The 22,258-nt window shown below is 40.4% G+C and overlaps 1 long non-coding RNA gene across 1 annotated transcript; it reads left to right on the forward strand.

The window, feature by feature from the left end:
* The first annotated feature begins 614 nt into the window (after positions 1–614).
* LOC145448867 (uncharacterized) lies at positions 615–1,194 on the forward strand. The gene is made up of 2 exons (XR_013918046.1): positions 615–748; positions 813–1,194. It is a non-coding gene; the product is annotated as an uncharacterized LOC145448867 (long non-coding RNA).
* The last annotated feature ends 21,064 nt before the right edge of the window (positions 1,195–22,258 follow it).

A 22,258-nucleotide genomic window follows, 5' to 3' on the forward strand; every position in this document is an offset into this window, starting at 1 on the left:
TTGACGATAGTTTGAAATAGATTACAACGAGCAGTGACGGAAATATACACGGACCACCGGTTTCAGAGTATACCTCCATCAGTCGTATCACATCAATATCATCGGTTAACCACATACAACATCCTCTTGTACACAGAAATGCATGTTTCGGAAAATTGGACAATAGACTTCGATAGTTCTGTGATGTCCAGGTTCACGCTTTGGATTTTCCAGAGTCAAAATGTCTGAATAAAACACCTCCTCGACGATGGTTGGTATGTGGATAACGGTATTCGGAAAACGGTTGGATTTATGTCACCCATCGCGATAACAACTCCAGGTCGAGTTATCCTCCGCGTGTTTACTATATTGTGTCTTTATTGGTCAATGTATGTCTCGACATTCAGTTTGAAATCGGAAACCCTGATAAAGTATGTAACCGGATCCGGATATCAATTCTGAATCGATAAACCAATGAACAATATTCAAAGTAAACATGTTACACCCCGTGTTTCCACGAAAAAATACCATCCAGACATACGTCGCGCTTGTTTGCCCACATCAGTATACGCGTAAATGGAGGTGTGTGACATTGTATGCAATGTGTTGGTATCACTGAGCTATATAAACACTGGAGTGCGCAACTTACCGTGACGGCGGAGAAAATTGAAAAACAGCTCTGGCTACCTACTTGCGCTCTGGTGCTTATGGTGAACTACTGGGATTTTCCGTGTTTTTACGCTTTTCGAGGGGTTTTCGTCTGGAATAAGTATGTTTTATCACAAAACTAACACAGACCATATTAATGAACTATAGTATACCCTTTCTAATAGGTATGTCAGCCTGGAATGACGCCATGGATTGCATTTGCGACTTCCGTATCCATAGATGGATCTAAAACGGCGAAGACTCGTGTGTAACTTCAAGGGATACTGCATTGCGACGACATTCCGACGCGAATATTTCAACGATTAGCTTCTGACTACATCAAACTCAACGTGAAGCAGTCTTGAGTAGCAGTGATGTTAATCGCCTTTGGTGATGTTTGCTTGCGAGTGCAGGAACACATCAAGTTTGCTCTCGATGTCTCAAAGAAGTTATCTAAACCTAAACTGCTTCTGCCCTGTCCATGATTTTGCCATGGTTATTAAACTGTAATTGCACTATGACTATACGGTTCTATGCACCAGAAATATATCAACGAGATCATTGTGATATACGGTATTTTTATTTTAGCGATCCACATAGTATAGAAAGAGTATGGTTCAACTGGGCAATTCATAAATAGTTTTCAACGTTGCCGGAAATATGCCAGTCTTTTGTGACACCGAAATAAAGAAGGATAATTAGTTTCTTGCTGATTGAGATGACCAAATAGGCTTGTCATTGAATACGGTACACTGTAAAACCAAAATATCAGAAACAGAACAACAAAACTAATTCATGTAATTGCTTGAGTGTCAGGAATGCTGAACACTTGCATGTAAAACAGAACTAGCCAAGAAAGAAACATGTTGACATTGATGCCACTGAAATAATTCCTGGTGGAGTTGATATAGTTGCCGATTGTCAACATTGAAATCTTTTGGGTGAAATCTGGCTTTAGGGTTGTATCGGAAGACACACTGGGTATACGAGGTTTTAAGATTTTTATGGTAGAACTGTTAAAATATATGGAACTAGTTCTGTACAATAGTATTTTCTTTTGGCGATTTTTAGCTAGATGTATGTATGTATAATTATTAGGGCTGACCAAATTGAAACTTGACCAAATTTTGACCTAACGTATGCAAATTAGGTGTTTTCCCACATAATGTTAAAATTGTACCACTCAATCTTCATTTCCGGCTGGAACTGACTGTCCTAACGACGCAGTTTGGCCTGAAAAAAACGTTTTTGGCTTAGAAACAGGCAACTTTTTACATGAAAAGAAACAATATTTTAACGAAATCTGGCCCTATGAAGAATTCCTGTGGTTACAATATGTATTGTGGTAGAAATAATTAAAAGATGTTGTAGTACAACGAGAGATACTTCCCTACATTCTTGGGTAGAAAGTGCATGTCCTTACTAAGAAGCTTGCCAAAGACGTTTAACAGCAGCAGTTGTTGGCTGACAACACTCAAGTTGTGCGTACACTGCTGGTGACTCACAGTGTTGCTTTATTCTGACAATGTTGTCTACATCACAATTTTTCATCGTGCGCTTCTTAATGTAAGAATGATGCAATGTCCAAGAAGTCTTTCTTCAGTTAGGATATTGCGGTACGTTGACCATAACACCATGTCTACCTATTTGTTTTATTTGACCGTTTACGATTCACAATGAGCAGACAATTAGACGTTTACAACGGTAGGCCTATAAAATAGGCTACAAGCTGTAAAATATCAAATGATAAGTACACCGACAGTGCAAAATCTACGATACAAACGAAATGCAGACGTCGAAAAAATTTTGACTTGAAAAATTTTGACAAATTTTGACCTAACGCTACAATTTTGACATGTAAAAAAAACGCCCTAATAATTATACATAAATGATTTCCGTAGAAATTCCACCCCCTATTTAAGTGAGGGTCTCGAGACGATTTCATTGGGTCTGTGACAGCTTTTCGACCAAATTGCTACTAAGCACGGAAAAGTCAGGCCGCTGGTGAGAATAAATCAAAAATCGTCAGATTATATTTTCATCTGAACAAGACACACACAGATAGGAGCATGCCGAACGACCAGTTGCGGTTTCTCAAACTGGCATCCACCTTGGCCTAGTGCTCGTCTGCTCGATGTCACAGTTCCTTTCGGTGTTAGTCTCTATTCCACGGCTCTTTCTTGCTCATTCCATTGTTTCAGAGCTCTTTCCATTCTTTGGACTTTGGAGTAGATCCTTTAATATTTTGAGGGCTTCCAATTTTCTCTCTTGATGTCTCTAATCCATTCGTTCTTTAGAGCATCATTGCTTCCAAGGGAAACTGAACACATACCATAGTAATAATCAGGTGTTCTTAAGCATTCCTTCAGCTGCAAACTAATGCATAATACAATCGTCTGTTCATGTATCTGTAAATATAAAATTTTTCAAAGTGTCAAGCTGGCTTCAAGCAAAGTGTTAGATGAAAAATTTTCTCCCTTATAAATGCTAAAATTTCACTGATAAAAAGTAAGTGGATATCGCCGCTTACACTGCATTTCCTCATCCTCGCTATAACTCCTCACAAACTCGATACTGCCTTCAAACGTTTTGTACAGCCATAGGCTTATAACTTATAAGCACAGCACACCTGACCGACTGACCCCCCCCCCCCCCCCCATCGACATTATCTTGGAATCACCTGTACATGGATGTGAAAATGCATATGGATGAAAAATTTAAAAGGATCACCCAGTGATCAGTGATATTAGTTCAGAGTTGTGAATCTTACTTCTATAGCTAACTACTGTTCTGCCATCTGAGTTATCTCCTGTTTCTATCGTACTTCTTATTCTATTCCCAGAATTCCCGATGTTATAATCTGTAAGTTATAGTAATAAATGGTTTAGTATAAACGCAATATCAAAAGATGGACGGCTGATAACTAACAGTACCTGATTATAAGTCCGTTTTATGAAGGTACAATGCGTAAACCCATAAGCGCCCAGGTAAAATTTCCGACGACTAGGTAGCCAAGGAGACAAAATGGCTACGCTTCAATTGTCTCCGCTGGAGACAACATTGGGAATACGAGATGCGCACCGCTTGGTTGGTATACAAACATCGGGGAGTAAGCCTTCGATCCACTGACATTATCATAGCCGGTAGTTTTGATGTAGATCGAATGTCATCACACCCGATAACAATGTCATACCAATAAGCCACATTGCAATGACTCTGAGTCAATCTGAAGCGTGACATACAGACACACAAACATCGAACCGTAACATGGGTTATTCGCACGATGGTGAAAGTGAGCTATACAGCGTATACAAATAGAGCGTTCACAGTCGAATATGCGAACCACGCACAATCACATACCCTGGTTTTTGTTGGATATGTACGAAACCAATAAATCGATACATTTCTATTCCTTCTACGTCAATAATACAAGCGTCATTCCAATGCATCACTCGAATGTAAGGTTCGTCGGGTGTAAAATCCATGTCAAATAACACCAAAGTGTGCTTTCCGTGTTTTATTATTTCCACCGACGCTTCTTGTCTGTGTCGTAACACTATGGTGCGTGGAGTTGAAAAACGGTGGATTGTGAAACGGATTGACATGACCAACAGAATCGACGTCAATAGACTTGTGACGATGTCGTTTCAAAATGATACCGATCTCTTGTGGCGATGACCGTTTCGAAATGTTACCGGATGAACTGGACCCTTACGATGATGTGTTTTATGATTGCGTGTGAAATCACGAGCTAGTGTTCTATTGTGGTGTACGATTGCAGTCTTCATTCCACAGAAACACAACTTATTGGATCACAGTATCAGTCCGAGATTTGCAGAATCACTGTTCACGATATTTATCTGGAGTCGTTATGTGGGAGTACCGGCTATGATAATGTCAGTGGATCGAAGGCTTACTCCCCGATGTTTGTATACCAACACATTGCATACAATGTCACACACCTCCATTTACGCGTATACTGATGTGGGCAAACAAGCGCGACGTATGTCTGGATGGTATTTTTTCGTGGAAACACGGGGTGTAACATGTTTACTTTGAATATTGTTCATTGGTTTATCGATTCAGAATTGATATCCGGATCCGGTTACATACTTTATCAGGGTTTCCGATTTCAAACTGAATGTCGAGACATACATTGACCAATAAAGACACAATATAGTAAACACGCGGAGGAAAACTCGACCTGGAGTTGTTATCGCGATGGGTGACATAAATCCAACCGTTTTCCGAATACCGTTATCCACATACCAACCATCGTCGAGGAGGTGTTTTATTCAGACATTTTGACTCTGGAAAATCCAAAGCGTGAACCTGGACATCACAGAACTATCGAAGTCTATTGTCCAATTTTCCGAAACATGCATTTCTGTGTACAAGAGGATGTTGTATGTGGTTAACCGATGATATTGATGTGATACGACTGATGGAGGTATACTCTGAAACCGGTGGTCCGTGTATATTTCCGTCACTGCTCGTTGTAATCTATTTCAAACTATCGTCAATACAACAAATACCAAGTTGTCAGGTGTGTTTGTCAGATTTCAAAATGAAAATGGTTTTTGTTACTCTAGGAAAAGTTAGATGACCAAGAGAAAATGTATTGTTACACTGGTAAACGCCGGATCTCCAAAGGAAAATGATATTTTTACTAAGGTCAACGACGACCCACCAAGTGAAAATGGTTTGTTGCTCAGGGAAAAAATATATTCCCAAGTGAAAAAGGTTTGTTACCCAGAGAAAAAATATATTCCCAAGTGAAAAAGGTTTGTTACCGAGAGAAAAAATATATTTCCAAGTGAAAAAGGTTTATTACCAAGAGAAAAAATATATTTACAAGTGAAAAAGGTTTATCACCAAGAGAAAAAATATATTTCCAAGTGAAAAAGGTTTATTACCGAGAGAAAAAATATATTTCCAAGTGAAAAAGGTTTGTTATCCAGGGCAAAAATATATTTCCAAGTGAAAAGGGGTTTGTTATTCAGGCCAAAAATATATTTCCAAGTGAAAAGGGGATTGTTACACTGGGTAAACGATAAATCCCCAATGGACAATGGTATTTTAGTTAGGTAACGGTGGACCTCCAAGTGAAAATGATAATTTTACACAGGTAAACGTCAGTTGTCCAAACCAGAATGATATTTTTACTTGGGTAGGTATCTTGTGTTCAACGCTGGCAGTGTGATTGGTCTTGTTAAACGTAGTTACCGAGTTGTACAATTATGAAGGGGTGGAAAATGAAATTGCTATTATGATCGTCAGAAGATTGTTGTATGTAGATTTGACAGTAACCCTATCATTCGCATATGACAAACACAATCATGGCCATTAACTAACTTGCTCGGTCTAGATCAATGCAAAAGAGATGATTCGTTTTTTGAAACCGTAGCGAAGACCACATGTAAATCTATGCGATAGACTTCTATCTCCTTACAGTCAGTCGTGTCGTGTCCATTTTAATACGGGTCCACATGTATGACATGCACACACTAACACCGTAAACAGAAGTCGATGATTTTGATTATTAAAAATATTTCTTGACTACACCGGAATGTCTATGTTGTAGAAAGTAAATACTATTATGGTGTTGTATGTTTAATGAAAGCGATTGGTTACAAGTATGTTTTGGGAAATTAAATTTATTTTTCTGTATGTGACAGTTTGCGAGGAAATGAAAATAGATTCGTGGTTTTAATTTGATTGTGACTGTGTTGTTTGTAATGTACGTTTCAACAGGTAGACTTGACACTGAACAGCAATTCAACCCACAAAACATATTCGTTGTATGATTTGTTACTGGTGTGTAAAGGGTTAGGAATATTTTGAATGATAATATCTACTAGCTGTTTTGTTGTGAGAGCGATCATGTGATGACTCAGCACTTTTCGTTAGCAAAGTAGATTGATCTATGTGAAAGATGTAAGGACCGTGACTAGAAAACATATGTACTTTGCTGTTGGGGAACTGCTATGGTATTGACATAACCCTCTAGGAGTGAGTATGCTTTTCTTTCACGAAAGTTTACGTGACTCCGTTGTAATAAATTTGTGTTAACTAAACTCGGATGGATACCGCAATTGTGCTGGACTTACACATGCTATTCGCATACTGTGCACATATACAAACTTTTGTGTAAACAACTCTCTGATGTTTCTGTTAGTCCTAGTTCTGTGTTGAACTATTTGATTATTAAGATACATGAACACCCATTCAGACAATAAAGGTCTTGTGATATCGAAACAGTTTGTAGAGTCTACCAACCATTCTTTAGTTTTGTAATGCGAGAATATCGAGTAAAGTTAATTACTTAGTGCGATGTTAATATCCTTCGTACTTTTGTAAGAGTTGTGGGGTAACATACAAAGTAACTAATTGACACAAAAAAATGGTGATATTGTGAAGATGATGCCGCAACAACACAACAAGTAATATTTTGTATCGGGTGTTTGTACTTTAGGAATAGCGGAGTGTGCGATATTTTGGATATGTGTGCACGGTTGTTAACTACGGTTGTTCTTGGGTCTTGCGTTGAGTAAATCATAACTATGTCTAGAATTCAAACACATCCAAGTAAGTTCTTTAGCGACTATGATTACATCTACTTTGACGAGAGGAAATGGAAAAATTCAAATGGATACTACTAACGAACAAAAAGTGCAAAATGGTTTTATCAGATTTAGGTGTAGGATATCTTTTCGATTTCTTTACCAGAGTGTGTTTTACAAATATTTCTAGTACACCAAAGTATAGGGTACATTTATCAAACGTCGTACAAATTGTTTAAGCGACGGCAACGACTTTGGGTTACTTGGTTTCGATCCTTTTGTAAAAGATTGTCGGACAATGGCGTTATAATCTTCTGTAATGATCGAGGTACGTGATCAAGTTTCCAATCAATTAATAATCGGACTTACGACTTTGGTTTAACGAATCATAATATTTCTAAAATGTTTGCTGGTATCATAAGACACAAATCGAAATTCATATCAATCAAGACCTTTGCATGCTCTGAGTTTTGTGATGGCGTTTATTTCACCTGATAGAAATGAACTTGTATCAATAGTAGCACGAAACGCATTTATCATTTTCGGTGTTATTGTTCACCCACTTCGACTGGTACTCGATGCCAAAAGTGATATTTTCTAATAACCTTTACCACAACATCGGGTCTAATTATCGTGAATAATTTAATAATCAAGTCGTGGTCGAGCATTACAAAATCTCATATATCAGATCAATGTGTCAATCCTTATGTTTACAGTATGATACCTTTCAATGTAAAACCGGCGTTTGATTGTAAGAAATGAATTCTCAACTACGTTGGTCAGGCATTCAAATCTGGTATACTCAAATGTAATATGTTAATCTCAAACCACACACCGAGTAGTATTTACTTTGGTTTATAAAATATATCAGGTAGTAATTACTTTGTCTTGCAAAATAGTAACGACTTTTACAGTTGAAAAACAAAAGACGCGTCGTAGGGATATGAATACAACCGAGCTTGTTACGGATTTTGGATTGTAGTGATTACTGGCGTAGTCTTGTCTACTTTTCATGCGGATACTTTTTGTTTTGGTTGGGTGAGTTAGAAACGGATTGACTTGACAAGGTTTTTTGTATTTTACTCTTTTGTGTATGGGGATATGGTAAAATGTTGAGACGTTATACTATTTCCGTTCACTCGATTACAACAAAAAATAACCTGATAGTTTGTTCAAGGTTTCGACAAATAGATTGAAATATTCCGATTTACGATTTAACTCATCGCGTCACAAGTCGATCGCGGTATGCACAAGTGGTTGTCAAGTTAGAAATATTTACAACAGGTGCTATTTCATTGATTGATTCAATTGTGTGTAGTAACACATTAAAATATCGCGATAGTATTTACTGAAACTCTATTTGATAAACGGAAAACTCAGTCGTGAATAGAGTTGTAAGTTTCAAGGATTGTTTCAACGTATGATCTTGAAATGTGACTGGATCAAAGTTGGTAGTCATGTTTGTCAAAGTCCAAATATTTCATTTTGGATTATCTGGATTTACCTTTAGTACATCCCGCGAATGGATTCCGATGCGGTACTATAACATTTTTGATAATAATGACTCAAGGATTTTCAATCAACAATACTGGAATTTTTTGGTAATGCTAGAGTTGCCAAATGATTAGTTGCGTGTTTTTGTTAAGTGTTTGATTTCAAGTTAATAAAGACAATAACTGTGTAATGCACATACTTGTGATTCTTGATTCTTGTAGAGTTATAGTTGGTATTGATTCTATAAGTGCGAAAACAGTGGCGCGGAATGTGCGAATAATTCGATGCGGCTGAAAGTCGGCGTCAGTAATATTCGGGTTACGTTCGATTCAACAAAAACGCGTTAAGGGATTTGTCAAAGGATAAGAGTTGTACCGATTTAAAACATTCAGATACGAATCGACTTGATTTGTGTAGTGAGTTTCGTTTCAAGTTGATAAACTAACACATTGATTGAATATTTTCATGGATCTTATCACGCAACTAAAGTCAGCCACTATTCTGGAGGTGTGAATAAACATATAGCGATCGCGGGCGAGTGACAAATTGTCGGTTTTCCAATCACCGCCTGCGACGGTTCTGTGACAAACTAATTACCGAAATATTACCTTGTGGGCGGGTATGAGGAATTGCTATGTCTGAAGTATTATCCGGTGAGTGGTCGTTGGATTTTAAAATTATATCACACCCTTTTGAATAAGCGTTCACTTCACAAAGGATTAGGGTTAGAGCGGAAATAAGTGACAATTTGTCGCTATTCAAGTTACCGCGGTCTGTTATTCGTTACTTGTTAAATCTTACCAGCGATATCAAGTTCTGTGACAAACTGATTACTAAAATTTCACCGCGTGAGCGATCGGTATGGTTATGACACCAAGTCGTGAAAGATGGTTATGACCGAGACATTATCTTGTCAGCGATCGCGGGGTTTTGCAAACTATTTCGCAGCTATTTGAAGTGTTAATTCGTGAGCGTTGTTATTGTTGATATTCGAGTCGCCGTCTACGCCGGCTCTGTGGTAAACTAAATACCAAAATATTACCTTGCAAGTGATTCCTAGACTTGGCAAACTATTTCACACCTTTTTTGCTGAAAGTACGACATGCCACCCGCAGTCTATACCGAAAGTACGAATCACGACCGCACCCATAAGAAATAAGACCCACCGCCGTAAGAAATAAGTGCCGCTCGCCACCCCGGGTTTCGTGTTAGCATCAATAGCCGCTCACCACCCCCGCTATAAGACGCAATAGCCGCATGCGACCGCGCCCATAAGAACACATGGCGAGTCACCGCAGATCCCGTAAGAATACACGACAGGCGAATCACCGTCACCACCTATAGTAAAAAAGGCGAGTCACGACCACCGCGGTTGGCCGTGAAACAATTCAGCGCGCAGGTCATTCGAAATATAGGTCGCACTGCTTAATCCTCACAACAAGCCACGTTTCCGTTTGTGCGGTTATTGTTGGTGACTATTCAACACCGCGCGAGAGATGCCTGAAAGTACGAATCACGACCGCACCCATAAGAACACATGGCGAATCACCAACACAATCTATACGCGAAAGTACGGCATGCGAAAGTACGATGTGTGAGAGATGCCTACACCCGAAAGTACGATATGCCGACGCAACCATAAGAACACATAGCGAATCACCAACACAGCCTATACGCGAAAGTACGACATGCGAAAGTACGATGTGCGAGAGATGCCTACACCCGAAAGTACGATATGCCAACACGAGTTTTCAATACGAGTCACCGCCGCAGCCTATACTTGAAAGTACGATGTGCGAGCGCACCCATAAGAACACATTACGATGTGCGAGCGATAGGGGGTCTGAAAGGGTGTGGTCGCCAACACGAGTTTCGCGGCAAGTCACGAGCGAGCCCTATATCGAAAAGGGTTACCGGTCGAGAGGGGCCATAAGACACAATAGCCGCTCGCCACCCCCGCCATAAGAAATAAGTGCCGCTCACCACCCCCGCCATAAGACACAATTGCAGCACGCCACCTCGGGTTTCTCGGCCGCTTGCGACCCCACCCATAATACATAAGAGCCGCATGCCACCCCCGCCATAAGACGAAATAGCCGCATGCCACCCCGGGTTTCTCAGCCGCTTGCGACCCCACCCATAATACATAAGAGCCGCATGCCACCCCCGCCATAAGACGAAATAGCCGCATGCCACCCCCGCCATAAGAAATAAGAGCCGCATGCCACCCCCGGTTTTCCAGCCGCATGCCACCCCGCCCATAAGAGCCCCATGGCCGCTCGCGACCGATCATACTAACTACTCACGTCCGCATTCAAGTCGAAATACAAGCAATTTCTTCCAAATGAATACTAGCCAGTCTTCAGGATTACCTGACCACGACCTAACATCGACCTCGCCCTCCGCCACATGCCACCTCATTTTGTCGCTTGCGTCTTGTATTCTCTGCATTACTTTTCATTCAGTGTGCATGCCTCTTATTTACTTCGCCTAGGCGAAGGTGGGTGTCTGATCTTAAAGGCTCTAGTCCAAGTTGCTTCGACACCTTCCTGCATTTTCATTGTATCGCAGTCTTGTGATCTTTTGAAACGATGAAAATATTTATAAACCTGATTGATTTCAAAACAAATTCCAAATCCGGATCCAGTCCGGCTACAGTAAAAAGAAAAAATCGACAAAATCCAGCTCCTACTCCGGCTCCTATGGAGCGGATCGTGGCCACTGGCCATCTCTGATCAGCTCAGGATGGAGTGTTAACACTTTCGCCATAGTGTCTTATATGGCGTGGATACAAGCAAATCTCACGGCTCAGTGAAATTGGTCTACACGTCACACTTTCCATTTGGCCAAAGGCAATTTGACGGTAATTTTTGACCGGCTTGCCGAGCGCGAAAGTTGATAAAACGGGTATCAAGCTACCGCGGTACTGATTGCGAAAATAGAAATTATATTCTGCTTGTGGCCCCGCGACCCCCCCAAAATCAGCCTTAAATTTTGCATTGTAACGGAGTTTGGTATTGTGACGCAACCATGCCGTCTCCACATCCACACTATGGAGGACAATGTGGCTATGCTTTCACAATGGGCTTAACCGATATTCCGCGGTAGCAGTTACAAACTGCTACTTTCTGAATCATAACTGTGATTTTTAACTGCTACTTTACCAGTTATTTTTAAAGTAAAAATTTCTAAGCTTTGTTAACCCATTTGATCACGAAAATGCTGCAAAAATTCAAATCTATCATTTTCATGACTTACTGATAACTCAACTTTTAACTCAACAAATGTTAAGAAGATGTGAGAACCAACTATAAATAATAATTTAAAAATACAATCATGCTGATTCGATCAGCCTTCAATCGACTTCTCCGATCAGATACGATCTGACCGCACTTCGAGAAAATTCTTTCGCTCGGAACAGAAGTAGCCATCATACACATTTGCTATTTTGCCATTGGGACAGATGTGGATTCACCAATTCCCGATTTCTCCAAAATAGCAGGGGTCACACGACAAACAATAGTATCATTCTTATATTGCTGCACTTCTACAATGGCTGACGATTGTGGTGTTCCTTTTCTGACGTAATTTGAGGTCCGTCGGTCAAATTCGCCTCAAAGTACATCGTCAAAATCAACAGAATTCTCATTATGTTGCGGAGCATCATTATCGGCAAGTGCAGCCTTACTCCTGCGACGAGTCCCTGATACGCCTGATCGTATGCATTTGTCGAACGAAGTCCATTGCGTTTAAATCGCGGATCCAATAGAGCAGCACGAGACAGAATTGGGTAACTTTCCATGTTTGCGAAACGAGCGTTAAGATTCTCAACCAACGATTGCACCAATTTCTTCGCCAACTCCGACTTCAGCGTTGAAGTTATACGATCACATGCTGATCGAAGTGCGTTCGCAAGCACAATGATCTTGGAGATAGTTACAGATTTCTCGGCAGAAACTTCCTTCGTTACATAGTCAAACGGCTGCAAAATCCTGCATAGTTCGGGTAGTGCTTCCCATCCCAAGGACGAAAGGTTTTTAAGGGATTGCGCAAAATTCCGAGGGTTGCCACAATGGGTTCCTAAAGAACTCTTGCTCTTTCGAGCATTTGGTACGTTGAACTCCATCGAGTAATCACATCATTTTTCAGTTTTAATACCGGTTTACCGTTATTAATTTGAGATTGAAGTGATGCAAATTTCGATGCCGCCACCGTGCTACGATGGAAATGATCAACAATCGTTTTTACCTTCATTGTAATTGATTTTATATTTTGAATAGCTTTCTGGACTACCCAATTCAACGTGTGAGCGAAGCATGGAAGGTGTTTGAAATTCGCACCTTTCACGGTATTTACAATATTTGAAGCATTGTCTGTAACAACTAACAACTAAAACTACTTTGTTCTCAATACCCCATTTTCTTGCGATGCTTAATAATTCATTTTTCAAATTTTCCTGAGTAATTATGGCAGTCAAGAAGACATGATTTCAAGTCGTAGGCCTACTTATCATTTACGAAATGAGCTGTAACAGCGATGTAGCTTTCTGTTGTGATGGAAGTCCAGCAATCGGTCGTTAGGCAAACTGATTCTGCAGACTCCCTCAAATTCTTAACCTTTTCGACAGTTTCATCGTACGCATTTATCAAAAGCTCCCGCGATAGACTCTGTGGGGTCGGCAATTGATATGATTGATCCAGTGCTGCTACGAAATCTCGAAATCCTGAATCTTCTACGATAGAGAATGGCTGCAGATCTTTAACTATCATCTTTAGCAGCATTTTATTGAGGCGCTTATGGCGAGAAAAAGAGACGGGCCGAAATACAAAGGAAGTGAGAGTGCCTTGTCAGGAGGATTATCTAGTGATTTACTTTCATGAGTCTGAGATATAGCGGTGGACGACATCTTCAAACTCTCCAACGGAATCTTACCGATTGTCGGATGTTTAGTTTCAGGATGCTTTCACAAGTTCGTCGTCGAGGTCTTGAAAGACAACTCGTGCGTGCATTGATCACCCGTTGCTTTATTACCGTCGCCCTCGGTGAAATGCATCCATCTGACTGCGCTTTCTTCTTTTTATGGCGGACCTCTTCTTTAACCTTCGTAATATGCAATCTTCTAATATTTTGATTGTACTTAATAGTGCTGATCAAAGAATGTAGAAGGACAAGAAGTGCGAGGTCATTGTGTCGTCACTTCATTGTTACGTAGGGCGTCCGCCATTTTGGTCCTGAAGTTGCAGCGATCTATCGTTGATTTGCCTATAGAGACGCTCTCGTCGGTTCTCCTAAAATTGACTTTTTGAATGATTTCCACCAGTTTATTCGTAAAGTCCCAGTATTAATTTTCAATTTATAACCTTACTAAGTATTTGAAACGAACACTAAGCCGAGAATATACATAATTCAAAAAGTAAGGCTTTTTATATAGGCCTACGCCCTACATGAAGAGGTACTCGGTAGCTAAGCCCTTCCTACTTTTGCGAAGTGCTTGAGTAGTTTTCCTCTAGTTGCAGTAGGCCTACTTAACCAAGTAAATCTCATTATCCTATACCTCGCTCAGCATCATATCATCTACAGGCCTTGAAATACGGAAATACGGGGGCGGGGCCATGTCACAGTTTATGAAAGAAGTCATCACTGGGGTGAAAAAGTATAGCAACACCACAGCAATTTACAGCGTAGCTACGCTGTAAATTGCTATGGCAACACTATTCTATAAAAATACATCGCGAATGGAATTGTCCACGAGTACCAATTTATAACTACTTTGGGCTGCTTCGAAAAGCACTTTATATTTCTACGTGTACTTGAGTCGAATTAGGCGGCGCTACTTTTACTTCTACTTGAGTAGGTTTCTTGATCACATTTGCCTATGAAGCAATTATAAAGATAAAACAGCCGACTATAATGATAGCTATCGCATCAACAGCAACACAGTACGGATGAAGGGACAATAAATATGAGAAACAACCATAGCCTACGCGTGATATTTAGAAATCCATGTATACAAGTAGCATATATTGCTATACTATATCGCGTCTACTTTGATAAGCATGAAGTTCAGTCGGCTGTCTTATTTGACGTAGGCTGCCAAACGAGCGAATTTATTCCGAAGTCGAATTCATCACCTTTGGGACACGTACGTCGTACATCCAAGAACACACTGTAGTTCCTGTCAAGAAATCTAGCTTGTCAGATGCCCACATCTTTGCAATCAAATCCAGGACCAAATGCTGTACCTGATTCCAGCGGCTAATTAACGTAGCCACCAGTTCACACAGCGCTCGATAAAACGGTATTTTCAGGTATTCATATCTAAAGATCGGTTAAAACTATTAAAGCTCGAAGACTAAAAATCTCTATACTGTGGTTCTACAAGGTTTCCAGGTGAAAACCTGGTTTTCGTTGATGGCATAATTGTGTCGATCGTCGCTCTATTTGTACCCACAGGCCAACTGTCTGTCCTTCCCGTTTCCCACCGTGGATCTGATCCTCTATCGTTAAAAAGCTTACTATCACCTATCACCCTGCATTCTTTTCGTCGTATCAGAGTTTACTTTCAACTACCCTGATTGAAAACGATCATAAACTGTATGCATTCGCCTATAATCACAACATTCGGATATATCATCGTCACACTTTATTAAACTTTTTATCGAATCAGTACACCACAAGATTACGATAGAATATAATGAAAAGACGGAAGGGTGCCGAAACGACTTGGAGTAATCTTTTAATCAGAAAACTACCTTGGCCTACATCATGTAAATAAGAGTCATGCACACTGGGTCTAAGAAGGGATAACATAAGAGGAATAAGCGACAAAAATGAATGCAGCATATGTCGGTAGACGAGGTCGATATGACAGGTTATAGGTTAGGTCAGGTAATCACCATGTGTTGTCGTGTATTTATCCCGCTGGCAATTTATCTTCCATATCCGCCTCCTCTTCATCCGCTGGAAATCGTTACAAAGCATTGCGAGATGCGCAATTTGGTGCAGCATAAAGTACTTGCTGTACGGTAGTCCGGGTATATTTGAAATAAGAACAACGTGTAGACAACGAAAGAATAATAACTGACCTTGGTTTCGTCGTGAAATATACAAGCAATTCAGCATAATTCTATATTCACTGTTTAAAGCGCCGAAAACTACAGCCGCACGCATATAGCTTCAGGTTGTTTGTTGTGGTTTTTGAGGACCAAAATGGATGCCGCTGCGCAACAATCGCATGACGCAACAATGACCTCGCACTTCTTGTCCTTCTATATTCTTTGGTGCTGATTAAAGCGTCTCAAGTTTCAGCTACAGTGGTTATGTCGTCATTGAGGGTGTGATTACCTTTTCGCTACTACGCAAGTGCGCAAACCAAAGTGACGTCACAGATAGAGACACGCGAGAGAACTTATGTGAGAAAAAAGCCTAAACTGGTAAGAGTGGTTACTATTCTCATAACTGTTGTTTGGCATAGCAGGTAACTGCTCCTGCTACCAGTCGTGGCCGTGGGTCACTCGGTCTTTCACGTCGTGACTGTCGACGATTATGCGTAGTCGCGTTCGTAGTTTTGCAGTTCTTATGAGTGACCGACCCGTCACTTAGTGAATGATAGGTGTACAGACTGTACACTGTACATATCGACAGGTGATAATCGTATGTAGACAGCAGACGACGATGAGCAGAATGTAGATACAAATACTACCATAGTACGGTATATTATTGGTTACCGATAGGTGTTCAACTATTCATTCAGGCTAAGCGAATAATACAGAATAATTCTATTATAATGATGGGAGTTCCAAACGATCTGGGAGACGCATTTTTGTATACGCGTGGATGACATCTGTTATCATGCTTCTGGTGGACGCATATGGACAAGGGTTGCTACTTTGCTAGTAAATTCAGCCGCTGGTAAATTCGGCCCTCGGTAAATTCGGCCTTTGATCTATTTTGCATTATAAATGCATTTAATACGAATTATTATTCTCAAATAGGGAAGTTTTACGTGCCGTTGGTGGGTAGGGGGTACATTAGGGTTGGAGGTGGGTTAGGGTCCATGTTGGGGTTAATGTATCCTAAGATTAGGGTTGGGGGTGATATCTATTTGGGTTGGAGATTAGGGTTAGGGCTAAGGTATCCCAAAATTAGGGTTGGGGGTGATGGGTGCTAGGGTTGGGGGAGGGGAGATATTAGGGTTAGGGTTAAGGCAGAGGTCTCAAACACGCGGCCCGCCAGAGCATTTTGTGCGGCCCACGACGACATTTTAGATTTTGGTTAATTTGACAATATATAAGTGTCACATATATCTTTTCAGGTTAAAAAGTGAAAATTCCCTCTTAAATCGATCCGAAAGCCTGAAACTATTCAGCAAACTTCACTATCGCATCAATTGCAAACGCTACCATATGCAGTGAAGGATTCACTATTTCGCCACATTTCCAATTCATGATGACAAAACCTGACCATTAGACGATGCGTGACTGAAATTTGTGAATTTGGACTTGGACGCGACCTTTCTTAGAATTACTCAGACTCGGGCTAATTCGGTGGCGAAATGAAAATGACTCGAGTGGATTCGGAGTGAATCATGGACGCAACAAACTAATCGCGTATCAGGGGAATAGTAATAGATTAGAAGGTGGCAGATTGGTATTTCGCTAACAAAGCATGTTATTAAGGTCACTTAAAGGTACCGAGTACCGTAGTGGTAGCCTACGCTCCAACGATGTAACAACAATGGGGTGTTGGGCGTTCCGACATTAAATATATTTATATTATATTTATATTTTTTTCTGCTCCTATATTTGAAGATATTTGGCCATGAGATCAATAGCCCACTTATCAGAAGTATACCCGAATCTTGGATTGAAATTACAGCTCAACCTAAAAATGTTTTGATATCAGATCAGTCTCTATTATATATCAGTTAGCCTATACAAAATATTCAATAGTAGCTGCAAAATTATAACCCGATAGCTTTTATGATGGCATGGCATCATACATTTGTCCGCCCATATGGTGTCTGTATCTTATGATTAATATAGGCCAGAGGTCACCAACCTGGTGCCCGCGGGCACCAGGTAGCCCGCGAGGACTAGATGAGTAGCCCGCGAGCCCATTCTAAAAATAGGTGGAATAGCTGCATTTACCAATATTCGTCAGATTACTACCAGTGAGCTTTTAATTCTATAGATTTATTTATTCAGCTCTTCTTGTTTAAAACACACTAACATGTAACTTACATATATAAACACTTGAAAATATCTTCAATTAGAATTAGTAATATATAGATGTAAACATGTGATAGAATCACCAGAAATTCAAGATACGGCGCATTGCCTATAAAGGCGACATGACGGAATGCCGTCCACAGTCTTCTTGAATTTGATGGGGGTTCCGTTATAATAGCTCGACGATCAGGACAATGCCAAATTAGTAAACAATATTACTATTCGAAGTCAGATAACCGTGAAGTACTAGCAGATTTTCAATATCTGTATACCCAATACGTATTGCATCTTTTGGCACAGCTTGTTTCTGTTACACTCAACGCAGTTTATTATATCATGTTTCTAACTTTCTGTAATCGTTGCTGCTGTCCGGTATAATGATATCTTGTCATTTCTGGATGCTGATCTGTTGGAGATTGAAATTGTAACACTGCAAAATGACCCCCACCTAAGTCTGCAGCAAACGATTGGTGCATTGTTGATACGGAAAAGTAGAGTGGTGTATGCGCAGCAGCTATGAAGGTTGCAAGCGTCTATGGTTCAACTTATCGTTGTGAATCAGCCTTTTCGGACATGAACTTCATCAAAAACAAACACAAAACACGATTAGGCCTAATTAATGCACATCTGGTACACTCACTCAGAATTGCAGTGTCAAGTTAAATACCAGAGTACAGCGCACTAGTTGATATCATACAATGCCAGGCTTCCCACTGACTGCTATAGAAACAGATAACATGATGTCCAGTCCTGCCCAGTGCTATGAATATCAAAGCGGAAATTCAGTGTGTTATGGGTAAACGGCGGGAGTAAATGGTAGCCCGCCGCTTCAATCATTACGCAAAAGTAGCCCTCGGCTGCAAAAAGGTTGGTGACCCCTGATATAGGCTATATCAAGTACAACAACAATTCTATTCAAATAGTTATAAATGTGATGATTCTTTTCGTGCCAGGCCTAAATTAATACAAGAGTAAATCGCATTTTGACGATGTGTGTTTACTGTCAGTCTGCTGGATCAGCTAACTTTCAATAGGACAATTCATTCCCGCCAACGATGGCCTACGTGGAAAGACATAGAATACCCCTAGAAATGCTGCGGCCCAGGGTTGTAACCAAGTCACATGGCTCCGAGTCACGAGTCAATCTTACTTTTGCGGTTTTGACTCGAGTCAAGTCGAGTCATTTTCCATTCATCACCGAGTCGAGTCCGAGTCCAAGTCACCGTTTAAAGCAGTGGTTCCCAACCTTTTTGGGTGTTGGGGCCAAATTTAGAATTTCAGAGTACGGTCGGGGCCGCACGAATACCAGGGCAATGAAGCGGCCTAAAATAGTCATCAAAATATGAAAATTGGCATTGTTCCGATCAATCGCTCGAAGCCATTGGTCATTGTGTTGCTGCGCTCCCATTGTTCAGAACAATCGACCTTTGGTGGCTATTTCGGAACAGTTTTATTGCCCTGGCGAGATTTCAATTCGTATTTTTGGAATCTGTACGACAGTAGCTTTCAAATTATTCGGACACTTGGGTCGTGAGCTGTAGGAACACCAATTATGATGCTTTCGGGGCCGTTTAGTGAGTTCGATTTTATTGCCTAAACGCGCGAAGCGCGAAAATTTTCTGTCATTCATAATTGAATCGGTCAATATGATCGGGAATCGCATATATATTGCTATCAATTTTTATTCTATCTCTGCTCACGTAATCAGTTTTACAGGGAGGGCCGAGGTAGGTGTGTTTGAAAAGCTATAGGACCCCTCAATAATAATTGAACATATCCGGGCGTATATCCGTTGGCAGGAACGAAAGAGCACTTTGTGAGCCCCCCTCCCCCCAAAAAAACTTTGGTCTTGGGCTTCCATAGGGTGAAAAACCTACCCGTATCAACTTGTTCGCTTTTTCTACGAAATTAGCTGTACCGTTAAGTGAGCCAGCGCAAAGCGCGAAATTTTCGATAATTTATGATAAAATCGGTCAATATTATTGGGAATTGAATATATATTGCTATCAATTTCTTGTCCTCGCTGCTCACGCAATCATATTTACCGGTAGAGTTAAGTGAGGTGTCTTGGACACTGTAGAACTCGTTGGTATGACCCTGTGACATAATGTTATTTCGTGACCTCCTGTCTGCTATATCAAAAAATATAGAATAGCCCAAACGTAGGCTACTAAACTAAAAGACGCACACTATTTTAAATTGGTATTTCTTCTCTGGAATATAATTTGTGTCTTGTGTCTGTGTATAATATGTGTCTTGTGAGGTTCAGATTGCCAAGACAGTATTTTGTACATATAACGAAGCTTGGTCAGCATAAGAGCAGACCTTTTCGGCCAAGGTTTTCTCGCTGCCAATCGTTCTGACACACTTCTTGGAGTCGCATGTTAGACGGCGTTAAACTTAATATGTCTTGGTTCGTCGTGGCGCGGTAATGGCAAATGCCGATATGCCCATTTCAATGAATATATATTTTTGGGGGATGAGTACCTAAAAGTCAAGATATTTAGCAGCATGAAATCACGCCTAGAGTAAAAAGATGCACGAATTTTCAAAAAATTCTCTATAATTTATGCTTATTCACGAAATAATTTAGAGCCCCCTTCGAGCTCGCCCCCCCCACCATTTGGTGGGTGTAGCGTGCCGCAGTTATGGTCGTGTCTATACCTATATCTATACCTACTGCTCGTTCAACTGGAAAGTTAGGGCACATTGCATTGCAACAGCAGCGACGTTACGTTAGCAGTCTACTCACGACTTTCCTACAATCCTAATTAGAAACTCCAGACTCCAAGCCATGTACGTGCATTTTATAAATATAAAATTGATTTTTTGTCAATACTCAATTTCCTAATATTTTGTGGGGGCCGCAAGAAGGCTATCTGCGGGCCGCGGTTGGGAATCACTGGTTTAAAGGGTCAAGTCCGAGTCATAGTGTTATGACTCGAGTCCGAGGCCAAGTCACAGTATTGAAGTCATGTTCAACTTATGTTTTCAATCATGCTTGGGTGATATCGAATTCCTTGCTTGCCAAACATGCATATTTTGTCTCTATCAGAGACTTGGCATATGTATATAAAGGCAGATAACCGACTGTTCCTGACCTCATTTACCGATGCTACAGATAGACGTGACAGGCCGCCAATATGATAACTTTGCTAATCTTAGAACTTTAAATCAAATATCTGTCTTGTCAGTCTGATACATCACAAATACAGGCATTCAGTTTTTATTACGAGCACATCGACGATAGCTCACAAATAGTTTATAGTAGGGTTATCATACGTCCTCTTAACCGTTTGGCGCCGGCGTGGGTATTTTTACCCATTGCCGGTACGAGGGAAGCGTACTGTAATAGAACCACTATATATCCCGTTCTAATCGTGCTAGGTCGCTGCTGTTCATTTCTGCGAATGGATATTGTTTGTGCAAGTTCATTGATACCATATTATTTGATATATATTATATCTAAGACGTCGAAATCGGATATCAAATACCTTAGATAAATATGTTGCAAAATACAATGTCTCGGCAACGCGCGTCATTGACCACTCTCACATAACGTACTGTATGTTTTGTTCTAGCCGTCTTAGAGCATAGTTGTTTCTTTCTGTGAAAAGCTAGTGTCCATACAAGTTCACACATATCTTCATATCTGATATTAGTTACATATAAGGTGTTCAAAATCTATGTGATAGGCCGCGTGACAAAGATATCCGCCGACCGCATCATTTCGCGGAAACGCGCGTTCCTGATACCCATCATATACCCTGTCGTACATTTGGTTGTATTCGTCATAGCCAGTTGTTGTAGTTTGTTTCTATGAATAGCGCTTGTCAGCTTCTGATTTTCTTGCTAAAACAACTATACTAGTTATGTCTGCATCGCCCAAGGTTGCATTTGAAAATCGGGAAGAGAATTCTCGCAGCCTACCGTACCAGCTTCAAGCAGATGGATGAATATACTGGTCACATAACGGGATATATATCGAGTTCTAATAGTGATATACCTTCATAGATTGTGTCTGTGAATAGTTGTTGCCTATACGATTCTAAATAATGGCTAATAGTCAAGTATATTTCGGAATAAATACAATATAACTCAGCTCATATACCTACGCAAAAGTGTGCATCAGGATATACAAAGAGCTGTCGTATAACGATATATATCTTACGTTGTAGTAATGAAAGACATTTACGGATTGTCTCTTTCAATAGAACTAGCCAATCTCCACCTTCAAGGTCAAAATAAACAACATTAGTTATGCCTAGGGCTGGGCAAAATCGAGTACCTGAGTGATTCGATTCTGAATCACGTTATATGCTTCGAGTCGAGTCGAGTATTCGA

Source organism: Botryllus schlosseri, chromosome 10, assembly GCF_051294905.1.
Source record: "Botryllus schlosseri isolate E-star chromosome 10, Bs_hap1, whole genome shotgun sequence".
NCBI lineage: Eukaryota > Metazoa > Chordata > Ascidiacea > Stolidobranchia > Styelidae > Botryllus > Botryllus schlosseri.